Below are 7345 nucleotides of genomic sequence, written 5' to 3'. Positions count from 1 at the left end.
CTGATAATCTTATGGGAGCTCCCTTGTGGGTAATTAACTGCTTTTCTCTTACTGCTTTTAAGAATTTTTCTTTTTCTTTAAATTTGGCTTTTCAATTATGATGTGTCTTGGTATGGGTTTATCTTGTTTGGGACTCTCTGTCCTTTCTAAGCTTGTATATCTATTTCCTTCACCAGGTTAGGAAAGTTTTCCATCGTTATTTCTTCAAATAGGTTTTCCATTCCTTTCTCTCTCTCTTCTCCTTCTGGTACCCCTATAATGAGAATATTGGTATGTGTGATGTTGTCCTGCAGGCCCCTTAAACTCTACTCATTTTTTTTTGGATTCTTTTTTCTTTTTGCCGTTCAGATTGGGTGTTTTATGCTACATTATCTTCTAAATTGCTCGCTCAATCCTCTGCTTCGTCTAATCTGTTGATTCCCTCTAAAGTATTCTTCATTTCCATTTTTGTTTATTTATGACTTGTTCTTTTTTCATGCTTTCTACCTCCATTTTTATGTTTCCTATCTTGTTGAAGTTCTCCATGAAATCATTGAGCATCCTTACAACCAATGTTTGGAACTCAGCATTTGATAGATTGCTTATCTTGATTTTGTTTAGTTCTTTTTTTGGAGGTTTGTTCTATTTTCTTTATTTTGGTCATGTTTCTTTGTCTCCCCATTTTGTCTGCCTCCCTGTGTTTGTTTCTATGTATTAGGTAGAGCTTCTATGTCTCCAGATTTTAGTAGGGTGGCCTTATTTAGTTTGTGTGCTGCGGGGGTCAGTATTGCAACATCCCTGATCACCTGAGCTGTGTACTCCAGGTGTGTCCCTTGTGCAAGTTTTGTATGTCCTCCTTTTATAGTTGAGCCTTAGTTGCTGTTTTCCCATCAGTGGAGGAGTTGACCCTCATGCTCATTGGTGAGGACCAGCCATGACAACCATGGAGGAGTTGTGGTGCGGGGACTGACCCTACAGAGCTGGATCTACCTCAGTATGGCTCTTCTGCCTGCCTAATAACCCCTTGGGTATGTCATTCTTGGAGGTGGCTGGGTGATGTTCCAGCCCAATTCAAAGCTGGCCATTGGGTACACCAGCCCCAAAGCCACCTAGGAGGGGACCTGCTACATGCCAAGTTCAGCCACAGCCCATGCCCTACCTGGACCCATGCAGCAGGAGCTACAAAGCAATCCACAAGTGGCTGCCACTTGTGCCATGCTTGGAAGTGCTTCAAGAGGTCAAGCTGTAAACCAAGGCCGGCTGCCACTAGTGCTGGCCTTAGGGTTGCTCAGCCAGAGGTACAGGACATGCTCAGGACGGATGCTGCTTGTTTGGGTTTTGTGAGCCTTTGAGATATTTTACGAAAGTCTGCACCATGAGCCAAGGCAGGCAGTTTGTATGAAAAAACCACTGGAAGCAGATTGGGTAGGCCCAAAAGTTGGGTGGACTGGGGTATTAGAATCATCAGGGTGTGGTGAACCAATGATGTCAGCCAACTTGATGGAGACTCAGATATGGTGGCCACCTGCATCTGCACACTGGAAAGGGGGAGGGCTCAAGAACAACAACAGCAACAAACAGTGGCTCCTGCCAACAGCTCTGTCTGGGAGAAAGTTTCTCCTTCAGCCCTCATCCAGAAGCCAGACAATTCAGCTTCCCCTTGATGGCCCTGTCACCTCTCCAGCTGCTGACCCAGTGCTGGAGCTCAGTGTCAGTGATTCTGTGGGTAAGTCCATGTGCTGTCCCTTTAAGAGGAGTTCTGGGTCTCCAACTGCCCTCCGTCTCACTCAGTCACAATCTCTGCTGGTTTTCAGTAAGAAGCTATGAGGAATTCTCTCCTTGGCACTGGAAACCTAGGCTGGGAACCCTTGTGTGGTTCTGGGATTCCTTGTTCCTTTGGGGCAGACCTCTGCAGCTGAGATATCCCTCCTGATTTTAATGGTCACATGCAGGTATGGGACCAGCCCGTTTTGTGTCTTGAGGTGGCTTCTGCTGTATGTTCTTAGTTGTAGGGCTTCAGTTCAGCAAGATTTCAGGTGATTCTCAATGATGGTTGCTATGAAGTTTAGTTGTAATTTTGACGTGGTCATAAGAGAAGTGAAGCACAGCATTTACCTACTGCACCATCTCGACTGGAACCTTCCCACCTATTTGCTATTTAAAATATTGCCAAATATTTTTGGAATTCTTTAGGAACATTTTTATTATTGAGTTCTTGTTAATTTTACTCTTGTCAGAGAACACCCTCCCATATAATTTTAATCTTTGTGTATTTATTGCTTGCTATTTTAAGCTGATGGCCAATTATAGAAAAGGAGAATGATAGAAAACATTCCATGTTCAATTGAAAAGATGATGTATCTTGCAGTTGTTAGTAATAGTGTTCTATGTATGTTGATTAGGTTCACTTCATTAATCATATTATTTATGTCCTTCATATCCTTGCTAATTTGTGTCTGTGACTCCACCAGTTACTGAGAATAGTGTGTGAAAACTGTCCACAATGATTATAGATGGTCCATTTGTCCTTTCAGTTCTTCCTTTTTTTTTTTTTTTTTTTTTCATGCTTTTTAAACCTGCTCTATGAGTGCATACAAAGTTAGAATTATTATCTCTTCCTGGTGAATTGAACCACGAGTCATGAGTGATTTTTTTTTTAAATATCTAATCAACTCATATCAGTATGTCTAATTAGTCTCATATCAGGCTTTTTATTGCTAGATGTTTCAGAGTACATATTTTTGTACATTTAAAGTGCAGATCTTATAAGTTGCATAGAGCTGTTATTCTAATCCAGTTTGACAATATTTAATTTTAATTTAGAATTATTCTATTCATTTACATTTAATTTAATTATTTACATATTTCACTTTGTCTAACACTTTACTATCAGTTTTATATTTGTTAATTCTGTTCTGTTCCTTTTTCTCTACTTGTTTTTTTAAGAAAAATGATCATCTACAGGCATACCTCATTTTATTGACTTCACCTTATTGCACTTCACAGATACCGCATTTTTTTCTATAAATTGAACGTTTGTCCGTGCATTGAGAAAGTTTATTAGCTGTATTTTACTAACAGCATTCGGTTGCTTTGTGTCTCTATGTCACGTTTTGCTAATTATTGCAATATTTCAGCTTTTTCATACTTATGATATTGTTATGGTTATCTTTGATCAGTGACCTTTGGTGTTACTACTGTAATTGTTTTGGGACATCACACACTGTACCCATGTAAGTTCACAACCTTAATGGATACACATGCATGTATTCTGACTATTCCACCAACCAGCTCTTCCCCCATCCCTCTCCCTCTCCTCCAGCCTCCCTATTTCCTGAGACACAACAATATTAAATTTAGGCCAATTAATAACCCTACAATGGCCTCTAAGTGTTCAAGCAAAGGGAAGAACCACACATCTCTCACTTTAAATCAAAAGCGAGAAGTAATTAAGCTTAATGAGGAAAGCATGTCAAAAACCAAGACAGGTCGAAAGCTAGGCTTCTTGCACCAAACAATTAGCCAACTTGTGAATGCAAAGGAAAAGTTACTGGAGGAAAATAAAAGTGCTACTTCAGTGAACACACGAATGATAAGAAAGCAAGACAGGCTTATTGCTGATCTGGAGAAAGTTTCAGGGGTCTGAATAGATCAAAGCAGCCCAACATTCCCTTAAGCCAAAGCCTAATCCAGAGCAAGGGTCTGACTCTCTTCAATTCTATGAAAGCTGAGAGAGGTGAGGAAGCTGCAGAAGGAAAGTGTGAAGCTAGCAGAAGTTGCTCATGACGTTTAGGGAAAGAAGCCACCTCCATAACGTAAAAGTGCAAAGTGAAGTAGCAACTGCTAATGTAGAAGCTGCAGCGAGTGATCCAGAAGATCTAGCTAAGATAGTCCATGAAGGTGGCTACACTAAACAACAGATTTTCAATGTAGATGAAACAGTCTTATACTGGGAAAAGATGCCATCTGAGACTTTCATAGCTAGAGAGGAGGAGTCAATGCCTGGTTTCAAAGCTTCAAAGGGCAGGTCAACTCTAACTCTGAGGCAAATGCAAATGGTGACTTTCAGATGAAGCCAATGCTCTTTTATCATTCTTCACATCCTAGGACACTTAAGAATTATGTGAAATATACTTTGCCTGTGCTCTATCAATGGAACAACAAAGCCTGGATGACAGTGTATCTGTTTACAACATGGTGTATTGAATACTTTAAGTCCACTGTTGAGAACTAGTGCTCAGTAAAAAAAATTCCTCTCAAAATATTACTGCTCATTGACAATGTTTTTGGTCACCCAAGAGCTCTGACAGAGATGTATAACAAGATTAAAGTTGTTTTCATGCCTATTAGCACAACACCCATTTTGCAGCCCAAGGATCAAGGAGTAATTTTGATTTGCAGGTGTTATTATTTAAGAAATACACTAAAGAAGACTATGGCTACCACAAATAGTGATTATTCCCATGGTTCTGGGCAAAGTAAATTGTAAAATTTCTGGAAAGGATTCACCATTCTGGAAGCCATTACGAATATTCGTCATTCATGGAAAGAGGTCAAAACGCCCACATTAACATGACTTTGGAATAAGTTGATTCCAACTCTCAGGGATGACTGTGAGGGGTTCAAGACTTCAGTGGAGGAAGTAACAGCAGATGTGGTAGAAAAGCAAGAAACCAGAATTAGAAATGGAGCCTGAAGATGTGACTGAATTGCTGTAATCTCATGATAAAACTTGAGCAGAAGAGGAGATGATTCTTGTGGAAGAGCAAAGAAAGTGGTTTCTTGAGATGGACACTACTCCTGGTGAAGATGCTGTAAAAATTGTTGGAATGACAAAGGATTTATAATAGTACATAAACTTGGTTGACAAAGCAGCTGCAGGGTTTGAGAGGATTGGCTCCAGTTTTGAAAGAAGTTTTACTGTGTATCACGTGCTGTCAAAAGCATCACAAACTACAGGGCAATCGTTCAAGAAGAGTAAACTAATACAGCAAACTTTATTGTTGTCTTAAGAAATTGCCAAATCCACACCAACTTTCAGCAACCATCACAGAACAGTCGGCAGTCATCCATAAGGAGGCGAGACCCTCCACTAATAGAAAGGTTACAACTGTCTGAAGGCTCAGTTGACATTAGCATTTTTTTAGCAATAACATATTGTTAATTAACATATATACATTAGTTTTTAGTCATAATGCTATTGTACACTTTATATCCTGCACTAGAGTGTAAACATAACTTTTATAAGCACTGAGAAACCAAAAAATTCATGTGACTCGCTTTTTTGCAGTATTTGCTTTATTGTCGTGATCTGGAACTGAATCTACAATATCTCCAAGGTATGCCTGTACACTGTGTCATTGCAATACAGTCCAATGTTGCCTGCTGAAACAATGAGAAATTTATCAATAAAAATTCTTTAAACTTGTTTAATAAAAATTAAAGTACTGTTACAAGTAGTACTAGCCTGGGGATTCATTCAGTACACTCTATGGGACACTCTTTGTTTACCGCATGCTTAGTTTTTGCTAAAGAATAAAAGTAATCTACATGTTTTCTTGGATTGATGAGTGGTATGAGGGATTATGTTCCCATGGCTCTGTCAAACTTCATTAATTGGAAGCCAATAACATAGATTTTCTGATAATTCTACCTGCCTCTTGTTATGCTCACTCATCAGAGTGTTTTCAGAAACATAATTGTGAGGCAAATTAATAGGTGTAAATATAATTGCAAGTACTGGATTGACTTTGTGTGAAGAGATCACTTCTGAACAAAATTAAATATCAGTATCTAAACTTTCTTATACTTTTGTTAAAATGGATTAAATGTGTTCTTAATGGTTCAAGTCACTCTGTGTACTAGAAAAAGAAATTTAGGTGCTACCTCTGCAAATCTAATGCTTCTGTCCCCAAAGGCCTCTTCACAGTGAGATTACTTTCCACTCCAAAACCTCATAATCCAGAGTTTTCACTATTTCAAACTGACCTCCAAAATTAATAAGGCTATGCATTATGTATCATACATAATTACCAATTCTTAATTACCTATATTTATGATTATAAGTATACCTCATATATTTGATAATTCTCACATTTTCAAACTATCTGCAACTTTTATGAAACATCTTAAAATTGAACACAGTTGACTCTGGTTCCATCTCCTTCTGCATTCACAGATGCTAACAGCTAATGAAAATATTCTGAAAAAGGAGGAGCAATAATGTCTAGAAAATCTGTCAACTAGATAGTTTATGAATGCCCATTAAGATAAATTACATATTCATGAAGAGAAAATTCCCCTTGAAAAAATATTGCACACCTTCATGTACAGCTGCATTTATAGCACTGAACCCAGGATTGAAGTGGGCATTCTCAGGGGTCCTGTGCACCCCCATTAGAATAGCTCTAATAGTTGACCATTTAGAAATTGCTGTTCCACTGCCAAGAAAATATACCTAAGGAGTTTTGTAGCTGTAGGAGAATTCACTGGAAATACTATTTCAAACATATACTTTCTGTAACTATGGATCGTTTTCCAATAAAAGTATATATGCCTAAGTTTTACACAATAAAGTTTGATCATTAAAGGTCCAGGCATTCTTCGCAGTTATTTACAAAAAATATTTCTTTATCATATGCAGTTTTCAAAGGTTGTTCTTTATTTATTTTAATAATTAAGGTGAAAGTGTAACAATTACTGTAATTGAAGATGTTATTAAGATCTTGTTATGGGCTGTAAAATGTTGCCCCACTTTGAGTGCATCTTCAGTTTTGGTATCGTAATTGCCTGTTTCTACATTCATATAAATTATAACCCCCTCATAATTTTCCATATATGTCAAGAGTTTTGTCCCCAGCTATTCTGTTACTAAGCCCCATATCATCTGGACAGGAAACAATTTATTTTATTCATAAATAACATTTTCTTACTACTGTTCAGGATGCTTGTCCCAAATTTGCTGAATATATAAGAATATGTCAATAATTAATGAGAAAAACTTGAGACAAATAATAATGATAGAACAAACCAAAGTATTTTAAAAAATACAGTCACTGGCTTACAGTGGCCAAAATATTCAATGTCTGCTTTGACCAAACATAATAATTGATTGTGTTATCATTTTCCTCTAAGTAGTGAACAATTGATCAGTATTGCTTTTTCTTTAGATAAAATGGCTGTGCTTTTATTCATAGCAGTGAACTTGTTAAAGATAATATCATCATTTAAATTAATTTAACAAATACTTCCTGAGTATTTGAGTTGCAATTCCATGCCAGATGCTGTGTAGGCACTGGGTAAAGAGAAATGGAGGTAGTACCATCATTTGCATGGAGTTAAACGTAGAGGAAGATTGACTCATAAA

General features: G+C 37.7%; 1 pseudogene; it reads left to right on the top strand.

Annotated features, from left to right (window-relative positions):
* The first annotated feature begins 3358 nt into the window (after nt 1-3358).
* Nucleotides 3359-5143, top strand: LOC109459387 (tigger transposable element-derived protein 1; annotated as a pseudogene).
* Nucleotides 5144-7345: the final 2202 nt, after the last annotated feature.

Source organism: Rhinolophus sinicus, linkage group LG05 (assembly GCF_036562045.2).
Source record: "Rhinolophus sinicus isolate RSC01 linkage group LG05, ASM3656204v1, whole genome shotgun sequence".
NCBI lineage: Eukaryota > Metazoa > Chordata > Mammalia > Chiroptera > Rhinolophidae > Rhinolophus > Rhinolophus sinicus.
This window is presented reverse-complemented; position numbering and strand designations above follow the sequence as displayed.